A 22,284-nucleotide genomic window follows, 5' to 3' on the forward strand; every position below is an offset into this window, starting at 1 on the left:
GTACCCGCCCTAGCTTTCGTGTATCTCGGTTGAAGTTTTCTTCTCACTGGTGGTAGCTTTCTCAGGTGCCGGTTGCAACATCTGTTGTCGTCGTCTCCAGCTCCGGCTAGTTCTGGTTGCAGCACCGTCGTTGGGTGGCACCGTTGTAGCTTCCAGGGCTGTAGGAAGGAGAGAAAAGGCACCATGAAAAGAGCTTAGAAATCCTCTAGGGATCCATAGTGGTTTGCTGTGGGGTGTGGGTTCTGGCACGCTCACCGGCAGGGATTGGAGAAACAGGGGAGTGGATGCTGGACCGGCTGAGTTTTTGGTGTGGATAAGGCAGAGATCGGGCGAGGAAGAAACGAGTGGAGGAGCGCTTCGTTCGGTGGGTGGACCCATGTGCAGAAGTGCGAGTCAAGGCGAGCGAGGGGCGTGACCGGTCGAAGCTTCAGCCGGCCCGCCGATTGTAAACGTTTCCCTAAGAACAATAGGACGCTGGATGGGCGCGCCTATCTCTTCAACCGAGAAAGTAGGACGTCTTGATGGAGGCAGCTCCCCCCCCCCTATTGGGCTAGCCCAGCGTGGACACAGGCCTTCAACACTTTTTTCTTCCGTTTTTTCCCACATTTTTCGCATTGGTTTTTGTTTTATTTTTTGTACTTTTGCTTGTTTTCCCAAATACAAGTTTTCTATTTTATAAAAATGCTATCATGCATTTACAAAATATTAGATGTGTATAAATATGTTTTTGATGTATACGCAAAATGTATATAAAAAAACAATGTATATGGGAAAAATAGACATAAAAATAAGTTTAAGAAAATGTTAATCATGTATTTGGACAATGTTAAACATGTATATAAAAATGTTCCTGATGTATACCAAAAATATAGAATGTGTATGAAAGAAGTAGACCTGAATAAATATATGATAAAAAATGTTTAAAAATATATTAATGTGTATACTAAAATGTTCCTGGTGTATTAAAAAAATGTACATTGTGTACAGAAAAAGCAAATATCAAAAGATACAAGTTGTCAAAAATATTAATCACATATTTGGAAAATGGTAACGTGTATATAAAAAACATTCCCATTGTGCATGAAAAATATACAAATGCATCTAGAAAAAGTATAAATAAAAACATATGTTGGAAAAATATAATCATGCATTTTGGACATGTTTATGCAGTTTAAAACAAATAGTTACTACAATAAAAAATATTCAGCGTGTATTAAAAAATATATTGACAGTGTATTTAAAAAGTGTTCATAACATGTTTCTTAAGAAAATGTACATCATGTATTTGAGAAATCTAAACGTGTATCAATAAGAAATTTTACATGTAACCACATTGTGCTCTGAAAAATTTAGATATGTGTTGAAGAAAAGAGGAAAATGATGAAAAGCGACAAATAAACATAAAGAAAGCAAAGAGAAATGAGAGGAATCCAAAATATAACAAAGGAAAAAATGGTGAAAGAAACAAAAGAAAACCAGAATCCAGAGAAAAACCAAAAAGGAAAATGAAGCAAAGGTAACAGAGAAAACCAAGGAAAGAAACAAAAAAACTGAAGCAAGAAGGAAAAGAAAGGAAAAACCTAAAATAAACAAAGGAAAACAAAGAAAAAAGTGTGAAAACCAACAGAAATGAAGAAAACTAGAGAGAAAAAATAGAAAACTAAAGAAAACCATTGATGAAAATGAGACAACCGAAAAAGGAAAAAAAACGAAGCAAATGTAACATGAGAGCGAACAAACGGCCCGGCCCAGTACTGTAGTGTTCGGGGAAAAGCTTCAGTGAGAAGGTAGATACTCTCGCATAGGAGAGCTCCTATATGGCGCGCCACGCGCTGAGACGCAGCGGGCGCACCCCCCCCTCCCCGGACATCGATGAACAAATTTTTTTCGAACATATTTTGAACATCGATGAACAAATTTGGCATTTGATGAACATTTTTTAATTTGAAGAAGAAAATTTGTGTTAGAGCAAATTTTTGGAAAAAATTATGAACAAAATTTGCATTCGATGAACATCATTTTGAAAAAATGATGATATTTTTTTAATTTAGTGAACAAAATTTTGAATGTGGTGAACACTTTTTCAATCTGATGAACAAATAATTCAGTGAAAAAAAAGAAACCGATGAACATTTTTTTACTTTGACGAACAACTTTTGAATTTTGATGAACATTTTTAAAATCTGATGAACAAAAAGTTGAATTAGGTGAACATTTTGTGGATTGTTGAACATATTTTTTTGCATCGCCGAACATTTTTTGAATTCGATGAACAAAAAAAGTTGATAAGAACAGAAAAACAGAAAAAAAACCCAGTATAGAAAACCTAAAAAATAAAAAAACGGTTCTAGGAAGGTTCTAGAGCCTTCTCAAAACCGGCAGAACCAGAGAAAGGGAAGCGAAGTGGACCGGCCGGAAAGACGCAGGGGGTACGCGCTACAGTGTTACCCGGCGGCCCACGCGCCATATAGGAACCCCGCTCGCATAGTCTCGCGTCACTAGATAGTTGCCTACCGCGTACCGCCCTACATGTTGTTGCGCGAAGATGGTCCTGCCCAATAAGGCCTCCAGTGACTTCTCTTTCCAATTTTGGGAAGGTTCTAAAACCTTTTTAGAATGATTTTCTTTCTTTTCTGGTGTTTCCTTCTAGTTTTTGCTTCCTTTTTTTTCAATTCATAATGATTTTTGAATTGACAAATTTTTTTCGCTGTCATGAACAATTTTTGGATCCATGATGTATTTTTCTATTTTGAGAATATTTTTTGATTTCGTGAATCTTGTTCGAATGCGCCAACATTTTTAACAATTCATGAACTCTAATTGAATTCCTGATTTTTTACAAATTTATGAAAAATTTCAAATTCATATTCTTCATCTTCTTTTAAAATCACAAACATTTTTTCCAATTTCACGAATATGTTTTGTATTTACGAATTATTTTTTGAATTCCTAAACATTTTATGAATTCGTGAATATTTCTGAAAAATCACAAGTATTTTTTGAGTTCACGCATATTTTCAAATTCATGACAAAATTTCAAAATCGTGACCTTTTTTCAAATTCATGCACATATATGTAGTAGAAAGCTGATACGTCTCAAACATATGTATAATTTTTAATTGTTTCATGCTATTATAATATCATTTTTGAATAATCTTTATAACATTTTTTATTTTTCTGGACTAATCTATTAATTCGGTGTCCATGTTCAGTTGCTGTTTTTTACTTTTTTAGAAAATTAATATCTAAGGAGCTTAAAATAACTTGGGGATTTACACCGGCTTTTTTCGGGAAACAAAGATTCCAGAAAGCACCGAAAGAGGCGGGGGGGGGGGGGGGGGGGGGGAGGGAGCCCTCGCGCAGTGAGGGGCGCCCGCGTGAGGCCCTTGGCCACCGCTTTACATCCATTCTTTCGCCATCAAATCCCGAAAATCCTGGAACCCTCCGTACCATTTTTCGTGATTTTTGTCGACGCCGCAAGTTCCTGTTTCGGGGAGATTCAATCTGAGCCATGTTCCGACAATCTACCGGAGGGGGGATGCATCACCGGAGCCATCTTCATCGACTTGCTGCCACCATGACCATGGGTGAGTAGTTTCCTTATGACCTTAGGGTCCAGAGTAGTAGCTAGATGGCATCCTCTATTCATTGTGATTCAATAAAAAAATCTATGAGCTGCTTCACATGATCGGGTTCCATATTATGTAATCGGTGGTTTTGATTGTTGGTGAAAGGATCGATATGGTTGACTAGAGGGGGGGGGGGGGTGGTGTGAATAGGCAACTAACAATTTTTAGCTTTTCTTGACCAAATTAAACTTAGCATCAAAATAGGTTGTCTAGATGTGCAACTAGGTGAGCAACCTATATGATGCAACAACAACAAGCACACAAGCAAACAAGGGATACAACACAATAAAAGCTTGCACAAGTAAAGGTAAGAGATAACCAAGAGTGGAGCCGGTGGAGACGAGGATGTGTTACCGAAGTTCTTTCCCTTTGAGAGGAAGTACGTCTCCGTTGGAGCGGTGTGGAGGCACAATGCTCCCCAAGAAGCCACTAGGGTCACCGTATTCTCCTCACGCCCTCACACAATGCGAGATGCCGTGATTCCACTATTGGTGCCATTGAAGGCGGCGACCGAAACTTTACAAACAAGGTTGGGGCTATCTCCACAACTTAATTAGAGGCTCCCATCGATACCAAGAAGCTTCACCACAATGGAATATGGCTTCGCGGTGACCTCAACCGTCTAGGGTGCTCATACACCCAAGAGTAACAAGATCCGCAAGGGATTAGTGGGGGGAATCAAATTTCTCTTGGTGGAAGTGTAGATCGGGGCCTTCTCAACCAATCCCTAGAAAATCAACAAGTTTGATTGGCTAAGGAGAGAGATCGAGCGAAAATGCAGGTTTGAGCAACAATGGAGCTTGGGGAGGGAAGAGGTGGTCTTTTTGGGGAAGAAGACCCCCTTTATATAGTGGAGGGAAAGATCCAACTATTATCCCCTCACTCAGCCCGCGCCGCGCGGTACTACTGCACACAGCCGTGGTACTACCGCAAAGGGTTGCGGTACTACCGCTGCAGGGTGCGGTACTACCGCTTGCGCAATAGTGACCAGACGAGGGCCTGTTGCACAGGGCAACGAGCAGTACTACCGCGCGCCCCTATGGTACTACCGTAAGGCAGGGCTCAACTGGCGCTGGAAATGCACGGAAGTAATAAATTACCTCCGTAACTACTTCCGCTGAGTTTGGAGCTGTGCAAAAATCCGGCACGGTACTACCGCGCACAGGGAGCGGTAATACCTCGTAAGGGTGAAAGTAAAAAATTACATCCGCGCATACTACCGCGTGTGTCAGCGTCAGGGCTGGAGGCAGCGGTACTACCGCTCACCAGGAGCGGTACTAGCGCTGGGACCTGCGGTACTACCGCTCCCTTGAGCAGTACTACCGCACGCCACAGACGCTTTAGCATTTGGCAGCCTTCATATCGCAGAGACATGGATAAACGGACGGTGCTCTACCGAAGCGAAGGAAAGGTGGTGCAAAGGAACAGATGTGTACGTGTTAATTCCACCATAACCTTTCCGAAGCGGACCCCTCTTAATAGTACGGCTTTCCTACGACTCAAATCCACCAAAAAGAAACGTAGAGAACAACCGTCTTCGATAGGCTCCGAGGGGCACCGAATCGTCTTGAGCCTAGACATGAGATATGTGAAATGCTCAATGCACATAATTAGTCCGCAAATGCATTGTCATCAATCACCAAAACCACTTAGGGAGAAATATGCCCTTACAATCTCCCCCTTTTTGGTGGATTGATGACAATACGGGATTTGCACATAGAGAAATATAATGAGCATAAGCAAACCCAGAATCTATAAAATATAGACGGGCTCCCCCTAGATGTGTGCATTCTATATATATGCTTTGGACTGCAAAACACACACACTAGGATCAACACTCCCCCTATATTTCAGAGACAGGGCAATCCTTGCAACAAGATAAGTGACACTAAGCATGGAAGCAAGGTATAGCAAGTGAGCAAGAAGACAAGGGCACAAGACAAACTAAACTCACAAGCTACTAATCATACTAGACAATAAAAGGATAATAGTGAAAGCATATGTCTCACACCATATGATAGAATAGGTCTCCTGGTCTCACACGCAAATAACACAAACCAAAGCAACGACGAAGGTTCAACGAAAGCAAAGGAGACAAAAACTTGCAAATCCTACACTCTCCCCCTTTGGCATCGAGACACCAAAAAGGCAGAGAGGACACCTAAGACACAGGTGGTAGATCCCACTGAAGTGATCACCCAACAATCGCCTCCTCTGAAGTAGCAGGAATGGACTCCTCATCAGACTCAGCCCACTGATAGCCCTTCTTCTTCATCCAAGCAGCCTCAGGTGTGATGTTCTTCTCAGATCCACTCGAGAAGTGCTCGCTAAGCTTCCTCAAAATCCGCTTGTCGTGCTGGCGACTCTCCTTCTCAGCGGCGTGAGTCTAACACCGCCCCTTGGCCTGCATGCAGAACAGAGTCTTCACCTTGTCCTTGAGCTTTGAAACCCAAGATGGCTCAGCAGAGGAAGGTGCATACTCCTTAGAACTGTCCTCCGCCTCCTCCTTCTCCTCAATCTCATCTTCATCAACATCCATGCGGGCAGCCTCTGCCTCTGCCTCAGCCCGGGTAGTGGTGTTAGCCCACTTGTTCTTCTAGCGCAGCCTAATGGGCTCATGGCGAATCCAGTTGGGAGCATGAAACTCTTCACCCAGAAAGAGCTTCTCCCAAGTCTTCGAAATCAAGAGGTGCAAATAAGGTCCATAGATGGGAACCTTACGATGGAACAAAGCAGACTAAAGCTCACACCACGTGATGTGAGGGACATCAAGTGGTCCAGGTTGTTGAAGATGCGCTTCCTCACAAATGAGCATCATGTCCACAAGATAGGAATGCACCTTGTCCTTGTCACCCATGCGAGGAAAAAGAGAGTTGTGGAAGATCCGGTGCAAATAGAAATGAGATTGGGTGTGACAAAACAAAGCAATTTTAAGTCAAGCCGTAGTACTGTAACGGGATGTGGAAGTAAAAATTTACTTATGCTCCGACCGCAGTAGTACCGCAGAGGACAGCGGTAGTACCGCACTCAGGGCGGAAGTAAAATTTTACATCCGCGCACCGGGCGGTAGTACCGATGAGGCCGAGCGGTAGTACCGCACAGGGCGGATCTCGCATGAACGGATCTGAGAACATCCGTAAAGTTAAATCGGTACTACCGTTGATCAAAACTACGTTGTTGTATCATACCAAATAGCATATCTACTGCACTAGCACTCTCCAACAATCTCCTCTTGCGAAGATTTAGCCAAAAATCAAAAGACCTACACATACATCCTCCAAAACCTACATGCAAAATAAAGAGGCAAAGAGAGAAGAACTAGGGGAGGTACCGGGGTCCATGGCAAGAGGACGAGGTGGGGAACGATCCCACCGGTTGGAATGAGTGGAGAGTGGCTGGAGATGGAGATCCGGCGCCGTTCTTGGGTAGGAGAGAGAGAGACATGGGGGGAAGAGATGAATGGGTATGGGGGAGTTGGAACTCCCCCCTTCCCGCACTTGACCCCCATGCGGTCTCGACGGCGCGGTAGTACCGCCGATCATTGTGGTAGTACATCCCAGGCGGTAGTACCGCATGCTGGGCGGTAGTACCGTTCTTCCAGCGGCAGTAAAAATTTACTGCCGCGCTGGAAGCGGTAGTACCGTGCCGAGGTCGCAGCTGCGCAAGCACAGGAGCCACCCACCTCCAGCGGTAGTACCGTGTCATGCCACGGTAGTACCGCATGCCCAAGAAAGTGCAGGTTTCGACAAGAGAAAAATAAAAGGCCTTTGCAACACAAACTTCAAGCAAACGGACACACAAAAGAGAACACGAAAGAAGCAACTTAACCACGAACAAGGTCCAAAAGAAAAGCACGGAGAAAGAGAGGACCAAACACCGAACCAAACCTCTCATGAAGAGAGGGCGGTGGCTGAAGCCACCTATGTTTGAGTCAATTGGTATGGTACCGCGAAGAATTATCCTTGGGCCCATGACCAAAACTCATATTTGAAGCACAAGTGCCATAAAAAATGGCGAATGTGAAAGAGTTGGTCAATTTATGCATAATGGGGGGAGGGAGAGTTCATGGAGAGAACAACACTCCACCTATGTCCATGCTTACACCTAAACAAGACAACAAGATGAGTATGGTGGAGTGTGCAAAGGTTCAAGCCACATTGCTCAAATCGATGATATTTAGCTCATGCCTTAACTCGCAAAATCTTGCTTCATCCAAAGGCTTCGTGAAAATATCAGCAAGGTTATCACGAGTGTTGACATAGTTAAGCTCAATCTCCCCTCGCCTAATGTGATCCCGGATGAAGTGATACCGAATCTCAATGTGCTTCATCTTGAAGTGTTGCACCGGGTTGAGAGAAATCTTGATGGCACTTTCATTGTCACACCAAAGAGGCACTTTGTCACAAATGACGCCGTAATCCTTTAAAGTTTGCCTCATCCATAGAAGCTGAGCACAACAACTACCGGCGGCCACATACTCGGCTTCGGTGGAGGAGAGAGACACATAACTTTGCTTCTTAGAAGACCAACTCACCAAAGAGCAACCAAGAAATTGGCACCCTCCGGAAGTTGACTTCACAAAAAAAGAAGACACATCCGTGACATTTTGGGCCGAACAATTTTTTCTGTCATGCTTATGACACTTCTATGACGATAATTGTGACAAAACCCGGTATTATCATAGATGTGGTGGGCTCTACTTCTATGACAAAAAATCATGACATAAAATGGACTTTTCGTCATGGGCGGGCTGGAGACGCAGCTGCATGACATTCTTTGGGCCGTCCATGACAAAAAAACCCGTGGTAGAAGCGAGGGCGAGGAAAATATCGGGGAGTTCCCGGTTACGGTGGATGGTCGGGGCCGAGCGATGCACAGAGGTTTGCGCGTTTCTCTCGTACACGTACGCGCATGTGTGCGAGGCGTTACGCTCTAACTGAACCCGAGCGAGGCGTTGGGCTCTAACTGAACCCGAGAGATTGCACTAGCTACGTTATTGAACCCTTATAGATCCCTTGCTGTTAACTGAACCCGAGTGATTCCTTCACTACTGCTGCTAACTGAAAATATCGGTTCGGGTGCGTGGCAGCACTGCCGCGGTGCCGCCAACGGGAGACAGGAGCAAGAACAGAGGTTGAAGAAGGAGCACGGCTGTTGGGTAACATCCAACGGTCCAACTGCTAGAATCATTTGTTGATTAAGTTGACAAAGCCCTGCGTACACGTCCGCTTAGTAGGCCCACAAGTCAACCACGAAATGTGATGGGTCCCAGCTGTCAACGGGAGGAATAGTTTTTTTCGCATAACAAGGAGGCACTTCCTTCAGTGCAAAGATACAGCCGGTGGGTCCCAGCTGTCAGGGGGAGGAAGCATTTTTTCAGCTTAATAAGGAGGAACTTTCCTTGCGTGCGACCATGGACCTCGTGGGTCCCAGCCGTCAGGCTCTCCACGTACAGTCCTCTTCCGATGACTCTCGTTTGTTGACTGCGCCACGCCGAGTGCAGCGAGGCGGTGGACGACGGCGATGCCCCGGACGGGAACGACCCGGAGATGGGAAGACGCGGCAGTGGAGTTGCAAATTGAGAGGAGTACAAGGGTTATAACTGGTTCTGGTGCGGCGTGGGGCTGCAGTCGGTGGAGAATAACAGGAGGTGTGGAGGGGTGGAGGGATAGCCTGGCCGGCGGTGGGGTAGCGCTTCGCAGCGATGCGTGCTAAGCAGAGCCGCTAGCCGCCGTAGGCGGGACCAGGCGGTCCCGGCGACGCCGGAGGAAGAAGACGAGAGATTGAAGGTGCATGCCGGCCGTTGGATATAAATCCGATGGCTGTGGATGTCATAATCATTTGTTGACCAAGTTGACAACGCCTTGCATAGGCTTCGACCTATTGGCCCACATGTCAGCCTGCAAAAATGTGGCATATATTTAACCCATGTTTTCTAGAATTTACAGTCCATTTGCTGGGCTGGGTGAACAAATAATTTCGCGTCAATGCGACCCATTTAATATTTTCTAAGAAATCCCAGCCCATTTGCACTTTCTTGAAATACACAAAATAAGTTGAAACCACTGTTAAAAACCTAGGCCTAGCTGATACTTGTTCGCCCTCTGGAAAAAAATGATACCAGCTAGATCCCCGATACCCCTTTCCCGCAACAACAACAAAAAAAAAAGATCCCCGATACCCCTGAAAAAAAGCTCCCCAATGACAGTCATCGTTGGAAATTTATTTCGTTTATTGACTAAGGTTGACAAACCCGTGGGCCCCAACGCCAGTATACAATTAGGAGGAAGCTTTTTTTCCAATGGGGCGCTTGCTTGCGTACGGCTTGGACCTGGTGTGTCCCCACTATCAGTCTCTCGGCGTACAGTCCTCTCCGGATTCCTCTCGTTTGTTGAGCATGTTGACAACGGCATACGGCAGCGCCACGGCGAGCGCACACGGACGGGAAAGAACCGGAGCCGAGGAAGACACCTTCATTCTTTCGAACATACCGCACTAGCCCGGTGGCTGCAACCCTCTCACCCAAAAGCTGTACTGCCCAGGTTCGATTCCAACTGGTGCAGTTGAAAAATATCTAACACTTGCCAAAATTTCGTCCCTAGTTTACCCAGTTTTTCGCACACTCAACATTGTCTTGCCATTCCCAGTTTCAAACAAAACATTGTCTTGCCATTTTGAAAATAGCATATCTTTTTGACTTTGCATCATATGAAGATGTGCTATACATGAATGTTGATCAGCATGATGTTAACTTGTTGGTAGTTCCATTTTTTACCATGAATAAAATTTCCAACATTTTGTTATCCATGTTTGAAAAGTGCCTGTTGATTTAAATGCTCTGCCTCTGAAACATGCAGTTTCTTATCTGAAAATCACTTGGACAAGCAGCCATCACTGGTGTTGGATTCGATGCCGCGCTTCTTCAATCCCCCGGCAGGCGCGAGGGGGAAATAAACTTCCGTCCCGTGCTGCCGGTTGGGGAATGGAGCCAACTGGATTAAAGAGGGGGCCGGCGGCGCGATTGAAGAAGCACATCAAACGCGTTTTTTCAGTGGATGGCCGTCGATGGCGTTTTTTTACTTGCCTCTGCACCATACAACTTGTATTTTTAGCCTCCCAGTCCGTGGTGGACCAGCAGCACATTTGCTTGGCGGGCCAACCTACAGAAACCAGCACTTGATTTTTCATCAAGCCCCAAAAACAACACAGTACTATGTTTGTTTTGAGGCCGAAAACATTACGGCAGGGGTTGAGTGGGGGAGGGGGGAAGACAGAGCAAAAATATTAAAAAGGGCTGATGCGCCGTTGCTACCCTAACAAAGCAGGTGCAATTCTTCTCGGGAAGAAGGTGTGCCGTTGACACCCACACGTCACAAATCCCACAGTAGACATACTAACAAGTTCACACACAAGTACAACAGAAAAGGTAAACATTCGTATCAAACTCAGGTTCACAGGACACGTTCATATTCATAGCCAACATTCACAATCAACAACTCAAAAGATTCATATACACACAAGTTCAGCATGTCTATGCATCCAAATGATTGATAGATCAAAAGACAATATTCATAGATAATTCACAAAAGGATTCAGAAATACACATGTTCAGTATGTTTATGCATCCAAATGATTGAGATCACAACCAATATCATCCATGGACGAACTTTAATTATCTAGGGTACAGACTGGTAAATGGTGTTCATTCGGAGGTACTTCTTGCTAAAATTAATGCTTATACGAGTAAACTTTTGAGTACATAAGAGGCAGCACAGACAATCTGAACTTTGCTTGTAGGTTTATCCTCAAATAGTGGCCTCGTGCCGAGGGAGGTTTGAGCAACTTGTCCACTACTTTCATCCAACTAGTTTACTGGCTCATCTTGGTCCTGTAGCTCGCCAAAATTCTACACTACAGACAAGAAAGGAGGCGGTTGAGAAAATGAACCACCCAAATTTTTTGCGCAGTTCAACTGAAATGGAGCATCCCTGGCATGCAGACTGATTAAGTGCAAGATGAATATACGCGTCAACCAACTTGTCTGGAATCTTTAGACTCCATGCCATACAGTTCGCTACCATATGTGCCGATAACCAAAAGGCACAAGTTGGGACCAAAGACTGGACTGCGTTTTTCTGGGCTATGCGCCAAGCAATACTTTTGGCGTTCACTCTCCTAATACTTGGACTTTGACAACTGGTTGATGCCGGTTGATACTCGAATGAATATAGGCACTTCTTCTTGTCAACATCGATGCTTGTCTGAGTGAACTTTGGAGTACATAACAACAGCACAAGTATCTGTCCATCTGATCTTTTTGTGCAGTTCTACTGAAATCACCCAATGTAATGATTTGCATGCGAGTTCAGGCTCCAAGTTACTCCTTTATGAAATCGGCAAACAGTAGCACAATACCAAATTACCAATACATATGACAAGCACAATAATCAGGATAAAGACCAGTACCAACCTGTGTGAGGTAGCATATCAATTACTATTTCCTTTGACTAGAAGCCAAGATAAGAGAATCGACTGACAGCAAAGGAAGGAAGCAAGCCGAGATAAGCGACTGACAGGAAAGGAAGGAAGCAGTCGAGGCAATGAAGCACCCAAAGTTTTTGTGCAGTTCCACCAAAGTTGAGCATCCCTGTTGGCACATATATTGAGAGAGTGAGATTACTATGATAGTGGGACTAGTTGATGAAACATACACTAACAAATAGAAGCACCCTCATTATCTTAATGGGTAAAGTTAGCAACATAGTAGTCTTGCTTAAAGAGAGGTATTAGTTTATTTAATCAATGCCAATTAGCTCAACACTCAAAGCATTGCCATGTATCATAGGTTGCAAAACTTTAACATGCATAGATAAAGGAGTTTCTCATGAAAGTAGCACGATACAAATAGAGATGACAACAAACTGATATGGATGAAGGCCTTAGGCTGGTACCAACCCGAGCAAAAAAGCTTATTCATGTAGTGCCAGAAGAGATGATAAAGCACTCACTGGAATCACTCAATAGTATATATTTTTGTGCACTTCAAATGTATGGTTGAAATCACTCTTGTTTACCAGTGCTGAGATTTATATCGAAAGATTATCAAGAACTTCCAGCAGCGTTAAAGCACTGGCTAGGATACAGTTCATTGTATTGTCTTGTGTAGTTCCACTAAAATGTATGATTGGCATAGCATGATCCCTGTTTGCACAAGTAGGAACAAGGTGAAACCTTCATTGGCTTAGTGAGAAAGGATAGAAAGACATTAGCATATTACTGTAACAGTAGCATCGAATTCATGATGGACAATATGCAAAACATTGCCTCATTGAACCAATGGCAATAAATTGACATGCAAAACAATAGCACTATTATGTCATGACACTACCAAGATTCCCTCCCTGCTCCACCACATGATTCACCTCCACAGACACACATACACACGTACATGATTCAACATAGGGTGCTACCAAAGATTTGTTTAACTCCGACAGGAAAAATAGGCAGCAATAAATTAGTGGTACTTAAGTACTCCTAATTAATTAAGTGACCTTGCAGGAGAGACAGCAGAAGTGGAAGGGCTCCCTGGAGGATCGTCTCACATGTAAGGTAGACATTGCTGGAGCCCTTGAATGGCCTCGACTGAGGCCTCGGGCTTCAGCAAGATCACCTTGGCACTGTTGATCGTGTAGAGCTGGGTCACAGATGCATCCAGAATCCAGTTAATTAGTATGATGTGTTGTCAACCCAAGTACTACTCTGCTGCATTTCTCTATCTATATCTACTCTACTCTTATCTACTATACTCTTATAAAAAACAGAGTTGGTCATGATGGTGTGCCTGGCATCCTGCAATATAGGCCGTCTGATTTATATCTGACGGATACGAAGGAAACTATGGCAATTTTGCAAAAAGGTACCCACAACCCTCTCCACATTTGCAAATAAGGCCTTCCCCCGTTCATCCTTTTCTCTCACAAGATAAACTACTCATACAAATGCATCTTGAACTTACGTGCAACTCACGGGCATCTTGCTAGGCTTCCAAGTAAATTAAGACTAGTAGCAACACAGCAATACATTACCACTAGCAAGATGTCAGGATAACATAGGACGGTACCATTGTGTGATGTCCATTTCCTCTTTATTCTTCTTCTTCTTCTTCTTCCTCTTCATGCTCTGTTTCTCTTTCTCCTCACCAGTTGGTGAAACCAAGTACATGATTGGCCTTCTATTTTAGAATTGGTTTGTCAGTGAGGGAGTACAAGTGTACTAGTAAACAATAGCATTATTTTCTCATGGCAGTCGCAAAATAGAGATGAACACATGCATTAAATATCATTCTCCCTTTGTGCAGTTCCACCGAAATGAACCAACTATTCCATTCTAACATTCTAACAGCACAAAAGTCACTTCTTTTAAGAAGTGTTTTGTGCAGTGCACCAAAAGGTCACAACAGCAACCAGGTGAAATGGATATCCCTGTTCGCACAAAAAGCTACAGAGGAAACAGTCAGAGTCCCAAACAATTACAGGCAAAAACATTTGGCTAAATTTGTCATGGCTTATAACACTGGCATGGCTTCATTTTACCAGGGGCATTAGATTAAGAACAACTAAATATTTGGTACAAGGGCATGTGACAGTGGGTGCACCAGCAGTCCAACACCACGTACCTAAACCGGGGCATAAAGTGGTGATTCAGAGTTTGTTGCTCCGAGAAACAAACATCCAAGAAACTATCTGGGTTGGTCCCATTTTTGTTCACTCTAGCCACCTACTCCTATGTGCGTATAGCAAATCTAGTCATGGTCGTACCACTGTATATAGCGTTTCCCCTATATTTCCCTTTTCGACCAAGAGACCGGTTGGATGACTAGTCTGTACTACTTTCACCCCCTTTCCTTCCTGTTTGTACCAAGTCCGATGTACATACTAAATTCCCCCATTTATTTATTGTTTGACCCAAGTACAAGATTCGACTCCATGAAGTAGCTTTACCTCTAAGAATAGAAAAAAAGGTTGCATTGGACCATCCGATCAAGAGGGGCTGAGAGGTAGAAAATGATGCACATGCAGCGACGTAGCGAGCTGGGAAAGTAGAGCTAGGGCGGTTTCGAAGGAAGATATACCTGAAGGTCGTCGGGATGTGGATAGGTGGGCGGCGGGAGTCCGGATCCACCCACACTAGGGCAATAGCGAAGGGATCGGAGGATCTCCCACGCCGGCGCTCGGCCAGAGATAACGGTGCAACCGGTAGTGGGTCTCCTCCCTCACTGTCGACGACGGCCTAAACGCTGCCCCTCCTCCCCTTCACCGGCGGAGGGGGATACGTCCGGATCTGTAACCAGGGGTGAGGATAGATAGACAATGTTACCACCGCTATCTTGTTTAGATCTGGAGAGGATGAGAGTGTGTGAATAGAGCAACCCTAGCAAGCAAGCGCAGAAGCTCCGACCTATATATACACGCAGTGGGGTACTTTTCCTTTTACACTCCATCAAAACAATTGTTTAAAATTGTGTACGTGCCAGGTCACCGTTTTTTTGAGTTGTTGATTGTTTTTTGAGATAGCTACCCGGTTATTCCAAGTGGTGTTACGGTGTGCCAGGTCGCACTTTGTATCGTTCAAGTCTGGTACAAGACCCTCCATTAAATGAACAACCACCACCTCGTAAAATTTGTGAACAAGCCCACGGCTAAAATTATCAGAAACGTGGACTGCCCCAACATGCATTATTATTTATATTTTCTATGTCGGAGTATCCTCAAAACAAAATGTGAGAGTACAATATTTATTGGGCCCCTTTGTAATTGGTGCTAAATTTTGACCAAAGATTTAACTGACAAAATGTTAGTGCATGTTAACAAAAATTATATCGTTTGATTCATATTCGAACATAGTTTTCAATTATGTAATTTTTTGTGACATGCATGAACATTTGGTTAGTTAAATTTATAGTCAAAATTTGGCAAGGTGCATTAAATCAACACGTGCAAGTATCAAAAGGAAAGTCACGGCATGCATGCATCTGTTGTAATTAATGCATCGGTAAACGCAAATTATTGAAATATATCAAGTGCAGTGCTTTGATGTGTCGCATCAACTCGTACAACAACGAGAAGTTTGATTACAACGCCCTCTCCCTCGCGGATTGAGCTCCGGTGCCTTAACTGGACCTGCCTTTGGCTGTATGACAGGTGGGCCACCCACCTGTTGGGCCCACCTGTCATACACGCAAAGGCAGGAGCAGTAAGTCAATGAAGCTGCGTCCCTCCCTCACCCATGAACGTGGTGGCTGGCAAGACTAGGAGAAGCTTTCTCTACACGCTCTCCCTCCCGCACGCGATGGACAAATGGCCAGAAGCATACTGTAGTACTCCACTGCAGTAGTACTCCATCATTGTTCGACTTCCCGAAGAGGCGAAGAGCCAAGCGCAACCCGGACGCTCGTGTGGCAGTTTCATGTGTAGAGTAGTCTAGGATAGCGTGTACCATGCCTCTAAGCTTAAAATCGTTAGGGCCGGCTCCATGCTATGAGGCCGTCTCGAAGCATTTTTTTGATTAAAATAATCTTCTGGCCCTACCTGTCATCCTGGTGATTGTAGTTTGCATGCTCATCTGGTCAAGATAGGAATATATATTTTAATTTGTGGTGGGGTAAATGTTAGAGGTTGCATCAAATATATTGTACACTGCGGGTCTTCTAGCCAAGTTTAGAGACAAGCATGTGAGGCCAGTGCTATGATGTGTCGCGTCAACTCGTACAACGAGGAGAAGCTTGATTTTACTACTACACATCTTCTCCCTCGCCCATGCGCGCGGTGGCTCACAGACGAGGACATGCTTTTGCTTATACTACAACAAGCTATCCCTCCCGCACGCGGTGGACGGACATGCAGCAGTGGATTCAACACTGTAGAAGTAGTAGTAACATCATTGTTCGTCTTCTCGAAGAGGCGAAGAGCCAAGCGCAACCCGAATGTGGCAGTTGCGAACGCTCGCATGGCAGTCTTTGTGTAGGGGTGGGGCGTGGTGCGGAGCCTTGGAGCACGCATAGAGCCAGGCTCTTGCATGAGACAAAATTGCTATGTGAGCCCACTATTGTAGTACTTGCTAGTATAGCCCTGTAAACCGGAAAGGAGTATTTGCCTTTCTAGAGATTTCAACAAGTGACTAGACTACATCCTAAATGAGTACATATGGAGCAAAATGAGTGAATCTACACCGTAAATAAATACGTAGTTCTCTCGTTTTCCTCTCCGCCTTGGTCGCGGTGCACAATATTGAGTATATGACTAGCTGCTCTATCTACATGCGGGACATCAAAGCATCCGGGCCCGCATGCCATCCACCAAATCACAGCGAGGTGCTACATTCGAGACTAACCGGTCACCCCGGTGTGGTCGTCATGACCTGTCATATGACAAAACCCACACCTTTACCAGCAATGGTAAAGTGGCCTCGAAGTTGGACTGGACGAAGCAACCATCATTTCACTGGAACCCTGGTTAAAGCCCTTTCTCCCCTTTCTTGCAGAAAACCTCACTCCAGGCTACTCACTTGTGCCATTTTTCATCTGTACCGACGAAGGAAAGGTGGGCGAATCAGTGATGCTACTGTATTTTCATTCCAAGAATCTTCTTTTTGCGAAGCACCGACCGATTCTCATAGCCTATTATTTTGCCGTTTTCATTGCGATTGTGGTTTCCTTTCGATTGCTTTTTGTTTGTCAGTTCACTGATGGATCCTGGAGCACTAGGCAAAGAGTTGCCGGCGGACAACCCACTGGAGACAGCGATCTCCAGGAAACGAGCACCGACCAACGAGTTGACCATGTTGGCGGGCCAACCCATGGAGACAGAGAACTCCAAGAAACAAGCACTGGCCAAAGAGTTGACGATGTTGGCGGACGAACTCCTCAAAGAAAGCTGGAAGAACAGTAAGGGCCCCACCGTACCTACCCCAGAAACTCTAATGGCCACCTATGCGAGGCTCAAGGCCGAGTTTGAGGAGATAGTCGCTGTTGAGAAGCAGTATTCCCCTGGCAAGGTGATGGCCCCCATCAATGATGAGGAGATGGCCCCCGGAGGGATGGGATCCCCCGGTGAGCTGCCCAAGGTAAAAAATAATGGCTTACCATAGTTGTGGTTTTAGATTATTTGCAATGTGCTTCTAATATGTTAGGGTTGTGCAGGTGTGTTGGGGAACGTAGCATTTCAAAAAAAATCCTACGATCACGCAAGATCTATCTAGGAGAAGCATAGCAACGAGCGGGGAGAGTGTGTCCACGTACCCTCGTAGACTGAAAGTGGAAGCGTTTAGTAACGCGGTTGATGTAGTCGAACGTCTTCGCGATCCAACCGATCAAGCACCGAACGCACGACACCTCCGCGATCTGCACACGTTCAGCTCGGTGACGTCCCTCGAACTCTAGATCCAGCTGAGGCCGAGGGAGAGTTCCGTCAGCACGACGGCGTGGTGACGGTGATGATGAAGTTACCGGCGCAGGGCTTCGCCTAAGCACTACGACGATATGGCCGAGGTGTAAAATTGTGGAGGGGGCACCACACACGGCTAAGAGATTGTCTGTTGTGCCTTTGGGTGCCCCTCCCCACGTATATAAAGGAGGGAAGGAGGAGGAGGACGGCCAGGAGGAGGCGCGCCCAAGGGGGGGAGTCCTACTCCAAGTAGGATTCGCCCCCCCTTTCCTACTTCCACAAGGAGAAGGGGGGAAGGAGAGGGAGAAGAGAAGGAAAGGGGGGGGGGCGACCCCCTAGCCCTAGTCCAATTCGGTTTGGGCTAGGGGGGCATGCGCCACACCTTGGCCTGCCTCCTATTTTCCACCACTAGGCTCATGAGGCCCATTAACTTCCGGGGGGGGGGGGGGGGGCGAGGGGTCCGGTAACCCCCGCTACTCCGAAACTTATCCGAAACGACCCGAACCATTCTGGTGTCCGAATGTAACCTTCCAATATATGAATCTTTATGTCTCGACAATTCCGAGACTCCTCGTCACGTCCGTGATCTCATCCGGGACTCCGAACAACCTTTGGTACATCAAATCACATAAACTCGTAATACGAATCGTCATCGAACGTTAAGCGTGCGGACCCTACGGGTTCGAGAACTATGTAGACATGACCGAGACACATCTACGGTCAATAACCAATAGCGGAATCTGGATGCTCATATTGGTTCCTACATATTCTACGAAGATCTTTATCGGTCAAACCGCATAACAACATACGTTGTTCCCTTTGTCATCGGTATGTTACTTGCCCGAGATTCGATCGTCAGTATCACCATACCTAGTTCAATCTCGTTATTGGCAAGTCTCTTTACTCATTCCGTAATGCATCATCCCGCTACTAACTCATTAGTCACTTTGCTTGCAAGGCTTATAGTGATGAGCATTACCGAGAGGGCCCAGAGATACCTCTCCGAAACACGGAGTGACAAATCCTAATCTCGATCTATGCCAACTCAACAAGCACCATAGGAGACACCTGTAGAGCATCTTTATAATCACCCATTTACGTTGTGACATTTGATAGCACACAAGGTGTTCCTCTGGTATTCGGAAGTTGCATAATCTCATAGTCAGAGGAACTTGTATGAGTCATGATGAAAGCAATAGCAATAAAACTTAACAATCCTAATGCTAAGCTAACTGATGGGTCTTGTCCATCTCATCATTCTCTAATGATGTGATCCCGTTCATCAAATGACAACACATGTCTATGGTCAGGAAACTTAACCATCTTTGATTAATGAGCTAGTCTAGTAGAGGCATACTAGGGACACATTGTTATGTCTATGTAGTCACACATGTATCAAGTTTCCGATTAATACAATTCTAGCATGAATAATAAACATTTATCATGATACAAGGAAATAAAATAATAACTTTATTATTGCCTCTAGGGCATATTTCCTTCAGTCTCCCACTTGCACTAGAGTCAATAATCTAGTTCACATCGCCATGTGATTTAACACCAATAGTTCACATCTTTACCCATAGTTCACATCGCCATGTGGCCAATACTCAAAGGGTTTTACTAGAGTCAATAATCTAGTTCACATTGCTATGTGATTAACACCCAAGAGCACTAAGGTGTGATCATGTTTTGCTTGTGAGATAAATTTAGTCAACGGATCTGCCACATTCAGAGCCGTATGTATTTTGCGAATTTCTATGTTTACAAAGCTCTGCACGAAGCTACTCTAGCTAATTGCTCCCACTTTCAATATATATCTAGATCGAGACTCATAGTCATCCAGATCAGTGTCAAAGCTTGCATCGACGTAGATCTTTACGATGAACTCTTTATCACCTCCATAATCAAGAAACATATCCTTATTCCACTAAGGATAATTTTGACCGCTGTCCAGTGATCCACTCCTGGATCACTATTGTACCCTCTTGCCAAACTTATGGCGAGGTACACAATAGGTCTGGTACACAACATAGCATACTTTATAGAACCTATGACTAAGGCATAGGGAATGACTTTCATTCTCTTTCTATTTTCTGCCATGGTCGGGTTTTGAGTCTTACTCAACTTCACACCTTGCAACACAGGCAAGAACTCCTTCTTTGACTGTTCCATTTTGAACTACTTCAAAATCTTGTCAAGGTATGTATTCATTGAAAAATCTTATCAAGCGTCTTGATCTATCTCTATAGATCTTGATGCTCAATCTGTAAGCAGCTTCACCGAGGTCTTTCTTTAAAAAACTCCTTTCAAACACTCCTTTATGCTTTCTTGAAAATTCTACATCATTTCCGATCAACAATTTGTCATTCACATATACTTATCAGAAAGGTTGTAGTGCTCCCACTCACTTTCTTGTAAATATAGGCTTCACCACAAGTCCGTATAAAACCATATGCTTTGATCACACTATCAAAGCGTATATTCCAACTCTGAGAGGCTTGCACCAGTCCATAAATGGATCGCTGGATCTTGCACACTTTGTTAGCACCTTTAGGATCGTCAAAACCTTTTGGTTGCATCATATACAACTCTTCTTTGAGATATCCATTAAGGAATGCAGTTTTAACACCCATTTTCCAAATTTCATAAAATGCGGTAATTGCTAACACGATTCGGACAGACTCTAAGCATCGATGCGAGTGAGAAAATCTCATCGTAGTCAACACCTTGAACTTGTCAAAAACCTTTTGCAACAATTCGAGCTTTGTTAGATAGTAACACTACTATCAGCGTCCGTCTTCCTCATGAAGATCCATTTATTCTCAATGGCTCACCGTTCATCGGGCAAGTTAATCAAAGTCCATACTTTGTTCTCATACATGGATCCCATCTCAGATTTCATGGCCTCAAACCATTTCGCGGAATCTGGGCTCATCATCGCTTCCTCATAGTTCGTAGGTTCGTCACGGTCTAGTAACATGATTCCTAGAATAGGATTATCGTACCACTCTGGTGCGGAACATATTCTATTTGACCTACGAGGTTTGGTAGTAACTTGATCTGAAGTTTCATGATCATCATCATTAACTTCCTCACTAATTGGTGTAGGCATCACTGGGACTGATTTCTGTGATGAACTACTTTCCAATTTAGGAGAAGGTACAATTACCTCATCAAGTTTTACTTTCCTCCCACTCACTTCTTTCGAGAGAAACTCCTTCTCTAGAAAGGATCCATTCTTAGCAATGAATATCTCGCCTTTGGATCTGTGATAGAAGGTGTACCCAACAGTTTCCTTTGGGTATCCTATGAAGACGCATTTCTCCGATTTGGGTTCGAGCTTATCAGGTTGAAGCTTTTTCACATAAGCATCGCAGCCCCAAACTTTAAGAAACGAAAGCTTAGGTTTCTTGCTAAACCACAGTTCATATGGTGTCGTCTCAACGGATTTAGATGATGCCCTATTTAACGTGAATGCAACTGTCTCTAATGCATAACCCCAAAAGATAATGGTAAATCGGTAAGAGACATCATAGATCGCACCATATCCAATAAAGTACGGTTATGACGTTCGGACACACCATTACGCTGTGGTGTTCCAGGTGGCGTGTGTGAAACTATTCCACATTGTTTCAAATGAAGACCAAACTCATAACTCAAATATTCATCTCCACGATCAGATCGTAGAAACTTCATTTTCTTGTTACGACGATTTTCCACTTCACTATGAAATTCTTTGAACTTTTCAAATGTTTCAGACTTATGTTTCATCAAGAAGATATACCCATATCTGCTCAAATCATCTGTGAAGGTCAGAAAATAACGATACCCGCCGCGAGCCTCAACACTCATTGGACCGCATACATCAGTATGTATTATTTCCAATAAGTCAGTTGCTCGCTCCACTGTTCTGGAGAACGGAGTTTTAGTCATCTTGCCCATGAGGCATGGTTCACAAACATCAAGTGATTCATAATCAAGTGATTCCAAAGGTCCATCAGCGTGGAGTTTCTTCATGTGCTTTACACCAATATGACCTAAACGGCAGTGCCACAAATAAGTTGCACCATCATTATCAACTTTGCATCTTTTGGCTTCAATATTTATGAATATGTGTATCACTACGATCGAGATTCAATAAACTGTTTATATTGAGTGTATGACCATAGAAGGTTTTATTCATGTAAATAGAACAACAATTATTCTTTGACTTA

Source organism: Triticum aestivum, chromosome 3D (genome assembly GCF_018294505.1).
Source record: "Triticum aestivum cultivar Chinese Spring chromosome 3D, IWGSC CS RefSeq v2.1, whole genome shotgun sequence".
Lineage (NCBI taxonomy): Eukaryota > Viridiplantae > Streptophyta > Magnoliopsida > Poales > Poaceae > Triticum > Triticum aestivum.